The sequence below is a fragment of the Pleurodeles waltl genome, chromosome 9 (assembly GCF_031143425.1).
Source record: "Pleurodeles waltl isolate 20211129_DDA chromosome 9, aPleWal1.hap1.20221129, whole genome shotgun sequence".
NCBI lineage: Eukaryota > Metazoa > Chordata > Amphibia > Caudata > Salamandridae > Pleurodeles > Pleurodeles waltl.
Genome location: NC_090448.1, coordinates 188193152 through 188206119, shown reverse-complemented (window position 1 = coordinate 188206119; position 12968 = coordinate 188193152).

Below are 12968 nucleotides of genomic sequence, written 5' to 3'. Positions count from 1 at the left end.
CTCTGTTGGCTTTCTTGATTTGCCAGTGGTAGTCGCTGAGACCTGTTTTGTGAGCGGCTCTTTCAAAAGGTTTCCTGTTGGAGCCCCATTGTTTCTCGAGTTTGTAGCCGCTGTGCTTGGTGGCTCTGAGCCCTGGGTGGACCAGCTGGTTTGTCTGGAGGTTAAATTGTTTCTCATTGGCTTCATGGGGGCAACTCTGTTGGCAAATGTGGTGAGCCAGGTGGAGAAGGTCTGGATGGCCTGTACTAGGTCTGATAAAGCTTTGGGTTGGGTGGTGTTGAGGGCCTGAGTCCACTGTGTCTCTGTTACCTTGCCCCAGATACCATAGCTGCAGTGGGAGGAGCAGTGGTGCCCGGTGCGGGCATGCTGAAGATGGAGATGGTAACATGAACAATGGTGTGGTCAGACCTTGTGAGTCTGTGACATGGCAGAATTTAACTTTGTCACTGGGACTGAAGATGGATTGCGGGCATGTCCAACTTTGTGTAGTTTGGAGACCAGCTGGGTGAGGCTGATGTTCTTCATGCTCTCCAGAAGAGTGGTGGAGTGTGTGTCTTTGGGGTCGTCAATATGGAGATTGAGGTCGCCAATGTAGTAATTGAACTGGATGGCTAGCGGGGCGATGAGGTTGAGGATGGCATCACAGAAGGCTGGTAGAAGTCCCACTGGTTTGCAAACAAGGGTTCCTCTTACCATTGTCTTGGCATTGGTCTGTAGTTGGAACTTGAGGATTTCCATGAAAGGTGTGGGGTCATCAGTGGTGGTGATGCACTGGATGATTTCCTTGAAGATGATTTCCAGGCTAACACCCAGTCTCTGTGTATCGTCTTGTAGTTGTTGGGTGTTGCAATGGCGATGTCGGGGCTGAAAAGGAGCTGAGTCAGGCTTCGGTGATGAAGACATTGGGGAAAAGGGTGGTAATGGTGTCCCAGATTTTAGTGGCATGTTTGCAGAGGGATGGGGTATTGAGCAGGATGCACTGGAGCGTCCTGGCAACTGGTTGGGAGAGCTGTTACAGGGGAGTTTCCAGAGATGTTTCATCCATCTGAAGATTCAGGCTTCAATGATTTGATGCTTTCAGGCTTGGTGCCCTTTACAAATCTCATTCCATTCCATCCTCTAATGGTCAAAAATATATTTATTTCTCCTTGTTTTTCCCTCTTTCTACATGTGCTGCATTCTGCAGCACACATAGAAAGAGTAAAAAGCCTTAGAGAACTGTTTTTGTTTAGGAAGGTGGCCTTTTCTGTGCAATAACAATCATACCTACAATGCAGGCACCCTTGCACCATTTCCTGCTACTTGAGCCTTGCTCTTCACCTTATGCCCAGGACTTTCAGAAGTAACTCCAAGAGCTAGTTGGCTGACCTCCTGTCTAGAGCCTCGGGCAGAAAAGGCACCAAGCATCTTGAACCTACACCTGGACCCTGCCTGAGTTCTGCTGCCCCCCAAGTGCTGCCTCTCCAGTCCTGCACCCTCAAAAGTGGTGCTAAAATGCTTAGGTAACCAAAATCCAAAATTTTGAGCTTGAAAATGTTTTGGGGCTAAAATGTGCTCTGAGGACCGAGATGATGCAGGGACTTACCTGCTCACCAACCCACCCAAGATGCCTTGTTGTTCAGTCTCACCTTGCGGCAACACCAGCTACAGTCTTTTCCACAGCAGCAAATCCTGTTCTGCAGTTCAGAAGAAGAATCCAACCTCCAAAAAAGAGACTAAGCCTGAGTAAAGCAATTGTCACCACATCTTTGTGCAGCAGCTCCCCCATAGCAATGTCTTTCCCTACAACCTATTGCAAACTCAGAAATGGGTTCTCTAGTTGGCAGTCAAAATATGGAGATACACACCCAGGATAACCCCAGCTCAACGCCTTGTACCTTGGCACAAGCAGTCAGGCTCATCTCAGAGGCAATGTGTGAAGCATTTGCACAACACATGCAGTAACCAAGTGCAAACACCTCAAAAGGGGTCAGCACCAGTTCAGGAAAATAGCCAATATTTAGCTAAATCAAACAAGACCAAAACAACAAAAATCCAACATACACAAGTAAAGATATGAATTGTTAAACTAAAATGAGTCTTAACAGGTAGAAATCAATGGACGTGTTGTTTGAGCACAAAGTACCTTGTATGCATCAAAAATAAAGCGGCATGGACAAGTGTGCATCGGAAAAGCAAGCAATGCATTGATTCTTTACTCGCAAGTGAGGCTGTGTATCGATTCTTTCTCCATCGGCAAGCGATGTATCAATTCCTTCCTCGCAGGGAAGAGATGCGTCGACTTCAAGACAAGCAGCCACAGGTCAGTGCGGTGATGTTGCAGGTTTTGAAACCCAGGGATGAGACATGTACGCATGGCAGCGATGAGTCTTTGTTGAGGTGGCGGTGTGTCAATTTTTGCCAGCGATACGTCGATTTTTCGGCCATAGTGCAGGCTCTGCATCAATTTTTCTGCAGCTCGGCTCCTGTGCAAAGATTTTCTCCTTAGGTTCATCAGGTTCCCCTTTCAAGGGCCCAGAGACTGGATGTGGCACCACTTGGCAGGGTAGAGGTCCCAGCAAGAATGCCCAGGTGCTGTCAGATGAAGTCTTTGATGGCCTGAGCCTTCAGAACAGGGGCAAGCACAGTCAAAACCATTGACAAAACTTCACAAACAGACTATACCACAACATCTAATCTTTGTCATCTTTAAGGCAGAAGCAGCAATTGCAGGCCAACCCAGCAAAGCACACACAGCAATGGGGCGGTATTCCTCCTCCAGCTCTTCAGCTCTTCTCATTGGCAAAGGTTTTCCTTAATCCCCAAAGTGTTCTAAAAATCTGGGGTTTTGGGTCCAGTACTTATACTCATTTCTGATTTTGAAGTAGGCAAACTTCAAAGGAAAGTCTCTGTTGTTCACAAGATCCTGCCTTGCCCAGGCCTGGCCCCAGACACACACTAGTGGGTTGGAGACTGCATTGTGTGAGGGGTGACACAGCCCTTTCAGATGTAAGTGTCAGCTCCTTCCTCCCCACTCTAGCCCAAGAGACTCATCAGGCTATGCAGGATACACCTCAGATCCCTTTGTATCATTGTCTAGAGGGAATTCACAAAGAGTTCAACTGTCAGTCTCACCCAGATGTGGATTCCACATGCAGTCAGGGGCACAGAATGGTTAAGCAAGAAAATGCCCACTTTCTAAAAGTGGCATTTTCGAACAGGCAGTCTAAAAAACAATTCTACCAAAAGATGTATTTACAAATTGTGAGTTCAGAGACCCCAAACGCCAGATCTCTATCTGCTCCCAATTTGGATGCTGCAGTTAAAAGATATTCAAAAGCAGTCCCCATGTTTACCTATGGGAAAGATAGGCCTTGCAATAATGAAAACTTAATTTGGCAGTATTTCACTATCAGGACATGTAAAACACACCAGTAATTGTCCTACCGTTTATATACACTGCACCCTTTCCATGGGGTTACATAGGGTGTACCTTAGGGGTGACCTACGTGTAGTAAAAGGGAGGGTTTGGGCCTCAAAAGTGGGTACTCCTGTCAGGGCTAATTGGTAGTGCAAGACTGCACACACAGACACTGCAGTGGCAGGTCTGAGTCTTGTTTACAGGGCTATTCATGTGGGTGCCACAATCAGGCCTGCAGGTCCACTAGTAGCATTTGGTTTACAGGCCCTAGGCAACTCTAGTACACTTTACTAGAGACTGACTAGTAAATCAAATACGCCAATCAGGGATAACCAATCATGATCACAATTTATACAGGAAGCACTTGCACTATAGCACTGGTCAGCAGTGGTAAAGTGCCCAGAGTGCCAAAAATCAGCAAAACCTAAGTCCAGCACACAGTCAAAAATACAGGAAGCAGAGGCAAAAAGACAGGGGAAACCATGCCAAACATGCCATGTCTAACAATGACTCTATATGCTGAACTATTCACGGATGTCTATATAACCTTACCATTAATTGCAAGACCAGATTTTGTTGAATTTACATTACCATCTGGAATAGCAACAGGCATTAATCACAATTTTGTTCTTCCTTTGTTTTGATGATGACCTTTTAAATTGTGAAAGGTCAAAATGCCATTTAGTATGAGATCTCATGAGTCAGAGTTTTTCATAAACAGTTCATTTTTCTTTAACGTCATGCATTGACCGTCTGCAGGCTTTAAATAGTCTCCTCAAATCACACAATGTAATATTGCGGCTAAACTATCCATAGGGTTTCAGCCTTGTTCACATTGTTATGTTTTGGTTGTATTGAAAATCTCACACATTTTTCTTTGATTTTATTTTATTTTACTTGCTCTATCCATGAAATCGTTACTTTTACATGTTATCTTCCCAGACACCAGGCATCTGAAGAAGGCACTTCGTCGAAGCGCGTCATGCTGGGGTAATGAAGTGGAATCCGAGAGTGTCCCGGCTCTGTAGTGGAGCCATTTTGCTTGGATATGGATTACGTGCATTGCTGCTGGCACGAAGGAGGCACCCACCTGAAAGAGTTCGGTAACAATGAGCAGCATTTTAGAGAATGTACTTTTGTTTGTTACCCGAACCGCCATTGACCTCTGTTCAAAAACACGCCTGCTGCAGAGGCAGGACATGACTTACATGGAGTAGCGTAGGTTACGATAACCGACACTTCCAGGTTGTGCGAGGAATCTTAGAGGCGAGATATGGCAAGGTGAAATGGATCAGGAGAACTATCGATGAAGGGACACGTGCATGTTTTGAAATATGAACTAATAGAAAGGTGGAGGCTGAAAATGCATCTGAAACTAAAAGTAAAGTTCAGTGCCCAACAACCAACATTTTCTTGGTGATATATTCTACTGAGAGAAAGGATGATTGGGACTGTGTAAAAACAATTAAGAAAAACCAGAGTGGTAGCATTCCCTGCCTTATGCATTATTGGAAATGGAATCCGTTTGTAACTATGAATTGATTAAAGGAGGAGTAAAAACGTATTTAAACACCTGTGGGCGTGTGTCTTGGAATTACCGGCATCTGAAAAAGGCACTTCACCGAAACGTGTCATGCTAGGGTAATTAAGTGGAATTCGAGAGTGCCCCTGGCTCTGTAGTGGAGCCGTTTTGCTTGGATATGAATTACGTGCATTGCTGCTGGCACGAAGGAGGCACCCACCTGAAAGAGTTCGGTAACAATGAGCAGCATTTTGGAGACTGTACTTTTGTTTGTTACCTGACCCGCCATTGTCCCCTGTTCAAACACACGCCTGCTTCAGAGACAGGACATGACTAACATGGAGTAGCGTAGGTTATGATAACCAATGCTTCCAGGCTGTGCGAGGAATCTCAGAGGCGAGGAATGGCAAGGTGAAATGGATCAGGAGAACCATCGATGAAGAGACACATGCATGTTTGAAGGTGGAGGCTGGAAATGCATCTGATACTACAAGTAAAGTTAAGTGCCCAAAACCAAAATTTTCTTGGTGATATATTCTACTGAGAGAAAGTATGATTGGGACTGTGTGAAAACAATTAAGAAAATCCAGAGTGGTAGCATTCCATGCCTTGTGCATTATGGGAAATGGAATCCGTTTGTAACTATGAATTGATTTAAGCAGGAGTAAAAACTTATTTAAACACTTGTGGGCGCGTGTCTTTGAATTACCGGCATCTGAAGAAGGTACTTCTGTCTCTCTCTCTCTCTCTCTCTCTCTATATATATATATATATATATATACATATATATATATATATATATACATATACATATATGCATATTTACAGAGGGGTTTCTCTATAAGAAATAAATATCTATCTACATAGATATATATCTTTCAGACATATTTAGATTTCAGGCAGCAATAACAATGTCAGAATAATTCTTGTGATTATATTCATGCTTGAGAAATAAATCAGACTTTTGTCTAGTGGCAGTTTTGATGCCATAAATTAGCACATAGGATTTATGTACCTGCTGCAAAGAACAGACCTGTCTTTTATGTGAATAGCTGAGTGGATTAGTAAAGCCTGTCATTAACTGTGCTTTAAAACAAATGAAATATATATGTGAGACAACTATGGGGAGATGAAGGCTACTTTTGCTGGGTTGTAAAGAGAGAATCCGAGGAGGAGATCATGGGAGGAGGAGCACCGAAAATGATTGTCGCACTTGTCACTTCCAGTGCGAAAGACTGTGATGCTGGGTATGTGAAGTATTAGTGTGTCTTTTTTGTTTTTTCCAGTGTCTTAATTGAACCTGCTGATTGAAGGAAGAAGTGAAGGTGAGGTGACTGACGATTACAGTTGCACACATCATACACACCTGCCAGCAATTTTGTGACCATGTCTGCCTTCTACGTAGGCTATTGTATTAGAGGGACAGTTTAGCCAGTAGCAGAGATGGTGTTTCATTGGATGCCTGCTACTCAAGTCCTAACTCAGGTTATCAGAGGCAGGATCAGAGGCTGGGACAGCAGACACTGAGACAGCATCTGAGGGAGAGGACAATGGAGCAGAATCTGGGACTGGTTTTTCAGTCAGAAGTCCCATCTGATGACTTCTCTTCCAGTTATTCTGAAGGAGATGATGAGGACAGTTTGCTGTCCCTGCGCAAGCACAGTCTCTGCAGTGGGACAATAGCGGTAGAGCCCTACCCAGAGAGTAGGTGAGTGCAGCGGCAAGCACAGACAGAGTGCCCTCTTGGCTACTCCCCATTTTAGTTTAGCCCCAAATTCCACCTTTTACTGGTGACGCTAGATGTAAAGCCCACATGGCCAACATTTGCTGAACAATTTCTGATGGAGCATGGAGGCACTCTGGGGCCCTATTTTTGGGCACGCCAGTGAACACCCAGGTTCATGGTGGAGTTGAAGATATTTTTGGGCCTTACTCTCAAAATGGGATTAGTGCAGTCCTACTAGACGATTTGTAGGGTATGATTAACCTCGATCTTCGCACCATGTATGAGCAGAGATCGTTTTTTGCTATCACAACGTATGCTGCATTTCAACGACAATTCTACTGCATTGCCTCAGGACCATCCAGACCCTGACAGGTTGCTCAAAATGCGGCCTGTTGTTGAACATTTGACTGCCATGTTTTCAGTGATCTATGCTCCTGGAAAGAATATAGCAGCTGATATGTCCTTGATCCTGTAGAAATGGCAGCTGATGTTCATGTAGTACATTGCAAACAAAATAGCTTGCTATCACGTCAAGCTGTACACGCTGTGTGAGTGCTCTACTGACTATTTCTACAGCTTGAGAGTATATACAGGGAAGGACTCCACGCTAAACACTGTAGGTTGCCCTCCACTCTACGGGTCACATGCAAGATTGTATGGGAGTTTGTCCATCCACTCCTTCACAAAGGTTATAACCTTTATATGGACAATTTCTAAATAGGAGTAGAGCTGTTCTGTGAGCTCTACAGATCTGGCACTGTGACCTGTGGTATAGTTGATTGTCACTGAAAAGGATTCCTGCAGGAGATTGTTTACAAGAAGCTCCAGAAATCCCAAAGGACTGAATTGTGTTCCAATGAACTGCTTGCAGTCAAGTTCTCAGCCAGGCGTGATGTTTAGGTGCTCACTACAGCTCACAACGAGAGCCCTTCCCCCATCACAGTTTGGGATCAGATGGCCAAAGTCAACAAGCCAATCTGTATACTTGATTACAATAAGTACATGGCCAAGAATGACCAGGTTCTTCAGCCGTACAATGCGAGTCATGAAACTTGCACTTGATACACGAACCTGTTTACTCATCTGATCCAGATGGCAACATGCAATGCATATGTTGTTTATTGTCAGAGAATCACAGGAAGACTCATGTATTTCATTGACTGTCATTTGTCTGTGATTGAAAGTTTCACTGCTGCTACAGAAGCAGCAGCCTCCACTTCACATATTCTGGATGTGGCAAGCGTGCAGGAATGAAAGAGGCAGGGAAGTCTTTATAACTGTCCACAGTGCCCATCTCAGCCAGGCCTGTATTTTCCTAATTGCTTTACGTTGAATCATACCATCAAGCAAGCTTCTGGGAAAGTGAATGAGGTGGGGCTGCCACTGGGTAGACAATTCACCTACTTCAGGAAATCATGGACTTCCTTATGACCTGCTTGAGACCTTTATTCGGCGTCAGAACATGGTAGGTGTTCTGTTCAATAATTAATGTGCATTATAGTTCACATAAACCACATACTAGTAGACAGGAAATATGCCACATTGTTAAAGAGTACCTGTGTGGCAAAATGATAAAGGTGTGACTGAATTTTGAAGTACTTGTTAGGAAACTTATGCATGCTACACAAGGATGACGCTGATTGCCAGCGAGAACCAGTATAAGTGTAATCAGTCAAACACAAGCCCTGTGGGACATATTCCCCAACATTTCTACTTGTTTGAAGGTGTGCAAACTCAATTTGTAGCTTTTATTTCAAAGCAAAAATAGAGGTTTCAGTGAATGAGTCCCATGGGATATTTGTTTTTTTACTTTAGAGACCTTAGGCAGTATTCACTATCATGTCTGCCTTCATTTCAACAGTAGATATGCTGACTCAGTTCGAGGAATAGGCCTCACAAGGCATACTCGGACACCCCCAAGTTGCATCCACAAACTCAAAGGAGTTGGACACAGTAAATGTGCTGATGGCGCATGAAAGACATGTTTTATTTAGCTTCAAGTAGCTAGGGATGGAAGGCATATAGGTTCACTTGGCAAATATATAGGATTAGTCAGGACTCTGATGAGGCAGAGACATAAACAGGTAACAAAAGCTTACAGTAGGTGTACTTTCCAAGGGAGCTTGCATAAGTAGAAGGCAGATAGTAAAGGTAATACAGATACACATTATCTACACAATTGAATTCAAACCTATTGGTGCAGCACTCGCACTGAAATACTATGACACATATGGGTCAGTGTTTGACCTGCTTGCTAGTTCATCCTCTGTCAGAACTTAGAAGATGTTTGATTTGCTGCATGATACGTGCATTACAGTCACAGCACATAATGGTGGCTGGGACATATGTTACATTCTCACGTACTAGCTTGTGTGTCAAACACTAACCTTCTTCTTAGTTTATGAGGTTCTCTTTAGGGAGCTTCACAAAAATTCACCAACATGTCTGCTTTAGTTTCAATAGATATGCTCACTCGGTTCAATGAATTGGCCTCACATGGCATCTTCGGACAGCCCCATCTTGCACCCACAAACTGGAAGGAGTTGGATTTAGCACAGTGACTGTGCTAAATGTGCACGAAAGACATGTCTTCCTGAGCCTCAGGTGGCTGTCATGGGAGCTATTAGTAAAGGTTCTTTACGGATGTGTTCTGTAATGTTCAGGAAGAACTAAGCGGTTACTTGATAGGAGGTAAAATGTAGTGAAACGTATTCTGTCCTGTAGAGTATGAATGAGATGGGCCCTCTTCTGCCGGCGGTGAGTTGACAATCAGTGGTTGGATTAGACCCGTGGACGGCGGTATGAAAGTGTTCTGCTGTGTGTGAATGGCATGTGAATGGACAATAAAGTGGTTGGTGCAATGAAGAGGCTTTATGGCTAACCCTCAGAAGGCTTGGTTTCAATAGTCAGATACTTTGATAAGTATTTGTGATCTGAAAACAGAATTTCTGGAGGTGCTAAAACCAACCAGTGTGAATGGTGGATTAACTGTAACATACTAGTACCTGGGGAGTACAAGGGTGCAGGACTTGTGTGGCTCTCACCAGTTTCTCTTCACCCATAATCACCTGCAAATCACAAACTTTGCTTAAAAAACACATTTTCTTTGCATTTCCGTGAGGGGAAGTCTTGGAATATGCAGGTTCCCCCAAATTTCCTACAACCCAGCATTCCTCTCTGTCTCCTAGGAACACATTGTGTCACTTATGTGGATAGGCAAGTGGTGGCAACAGGTAAGGACCCAAACATATTGTGGAGACATCAAAATTATCTATCTTAAAAAAAAACTGTTTTTGTTTAACGGGCCCCTGTGTTTTTGGTCCTGGGCACTATGGCCATATAGGAAAACCTACCCAACCCAGAGATTTCTGAAAATTAGATGCCTGGGGGAGTCCAGGGAGGCGTGGCTTGTGTGGAGCCCCTAAGTTTCTTACCCAGAGTACCCTGCAAATTTGAAAGGTTGAATAAAAACACTATGGCCCTCATTCTGACCGTGGCGGGCGGCGGAGGCCGCCCGCCAAAGTCCCGCCGTCAGGTTACCGTTCCGCGGTCGAAAGACCGCGGCGGTAATTCTGACTTTCCCGCTGGGCTGGCGGGCGGTCGCCTTCAGACCGCCAGCCAGCCCAGCGGGAAAGAGGCTTCCACGATGAAGCCGGCTCGGAATCGAGCCGGCGGAGTGGAAGCTGTGCGACGGGTTGCACCCGTCGTGTATTTCACTGTCTGCGCAGCAGACAGTGAAATACATGTAGGGGCCCTCTTACGGGGGCCCCTGCAATGCCCATGCCAGTGGCATGGGCACTGCAGGGGCCCCCAGGGGCCCCGCGACCCCCCCTACCGCCATCCGGATCTCGGCGGTCCGACCGCCGGGATCTGGATGGCGGTAGGGGGGGTCGGAATCCCCGCGGCGGTGCAGCAAGCTGCGCCGCCGCGGAGGATTCAATGGGGCCGCGGTACACTGGCGGGACCCCGCCAGTGGTGCCGGTCCGACCGCGGCTTTACCGCCGCGGTCGGAATCCCCATTGGAGCACCGCCGGCCTGTCGGCGGTGCTCCCGCGGTCCTCCGCCCTGGCGGTCAAAGACCGCCAGGGTCAGAATGACCACCTATTTCTCCTTGCATTTCTGTCAAGTAAACTACAGGAGTGTGCAGGGATCCACAAAATATTCTTACCACAAGAGTTTCCCCCATGTCCTCATAAAGTTTCTACTTCACTTGTGTTCCTGTGCCTAGTGCCTGCATCAGGAATGCATCACCCCAGGTTCAACATTAGCACTCATGCTAGGACTATCATTGACCGTTGTGTTATCCATTCCTGTCACGGGCACTAGGCACAGCCACTCAAGTGGGCTAGCATTTTTATATGGACAAGTTGGGAAACGCTGGGTGGTAATAAGTTTGTGGATCCCTGCATATTGCTGCAGTTCACATCACAGAAATGCAAGGAACAATAGTATTTTTGCAAGGAACAATAGTATTTTTATTCTATGTTTTGCATTTGCAGGGTATTCTTGGTAAATAAAACTTTGCGGGATCCACTCAAGCAATACCTTCCTGAACTCCCATTAATGCCTACTTTTCCGAAATGTTTGGGTTCGATAGGTGCCCCTAAATGGTTTTAATCCAAGAACTAATTATTACACTCGCCTTATTTATCATTAGCCCCACAATACGTTTTGGGCCCCTCCCTGTTGCAGGCAGTAGGCTTACCCACACAAGTGAGGTACTGTTTTTATCGGGGGACCTTGGGTAATTTCGGGTGGAAGGAAGTTTGTGGTTCCCCCCAAACTGCAGAACTTTGCAGCACCGAAATTTGAGGAAAATGTGTTTTTTAGACAATATTGAGGTTTGCAAAGATGACTGGGTGACAGAACCTGGTGAGAGCCCCACAAGTCATCCCATCCTGAATTACCCTGAGAGTCGAGTTTTCAAAAACATAGAGGTTTGCTAGGTTTCTCTAAGTGCTGACTGAGCTAGAGCCCAAAATCCACAGCTAAGCACTTTGTGAAAAACTTACCCTTTTCCAGTGGAAAAATGTGATGCACTCATGTTGCGTATTGGGCCAGTTCCTGTTGCTGGCACTAGGCCTACACACACAAGCCAGGTACCATTTTTATTGGGAGACTTGGGGAAATGCTGGGTGGCAGGAAGTTTGTGGCTCCCCTAAGACTGCAGAACTTTGAAGCACTTAAATGTGAGGAAATATGTTTGTATAGACAGATTTTGAGGTCTGCAATGGATTCTAGGTGACAGAACTCAGTGAGACCCCACAATCCCCCATATACTGGATTTCCCCAGGTATCTAGTTTTCAAAAATGTACAGGCTTGCTACATTTCCTTAAGTGCTGGGTGAGCTAGAGCTTAAAATCCATAGGGAGGCACTTTGCAAAAAACATGTCCATTTTCAGTGTAAAACTGTGATGTGTCCATGTTGCATTTTAGGGCATTTCCTGTTGCAGGCACTAGGCCTGCCCACACAAGTGAGTTACCATTTTACCATGTAAACGTTTGTGGCTCCCCTCAGATTCCAAGACTTTCCATCACAGAAGGACCTACACAAATTACCTCTTACTGAATCCAGAATTTTGTTGACTCTTCAGTAATATGTATTTTTCAGAATCCACCACTGGTTTATACCCATTTCTGTTACTAACGGGAAGGAGGTCGAAAGTACAAAAAAAACACAAAAAAGGGTTTTGTCACAGTGCAATGCCAAAACTATGTTAAAAAATGTGTTTTTCTGATTCTAGTCTGCCTGTTCATGAAAGCTGGGAAGATGGTGATTTTAGCACGGTATATCTTTTGTTGATACCATTTGCAGGGAAACAACAGATTCTTTCTTCTGCAGCACTTTTTCCATTTTTCCCCAAAAACCCACATTTAGCTGTATTTTGGCTAATTTCTCAGTCCCCACCGGGAAACTGATAAACCCTGGGTACCTTTAGCATCCACAGGATGTTAGGAAAAAGGCCACACATTTAGCGTGGATAGCTTATGTGGAAAAAAGTTGTGGAGCCATAAGTGTGAACCATCCCAAATAGCCAAAAAAGGGCTCAGCACTGGGGTGGAGGCCCAGCTGATAAGGGGTTAAAGAAACATAACACAATTAGATGAGATTCCAAGATTTGGGAACTACTGTTGAGCATCACTATTATAGTTTAAACCCTACTTTTCTATTAGGGATGGAACATGGTTGTCTCCGGTGTCAGCAGCACCATGGACTGCCTCTTATTAGCCCCTTTGTACACTAAAGACCTGATTTACGATTCACAAAGGTAAACTTAAATATCGGTGTAAGTTTATGATTTTGTTTTGCTATGTGAAA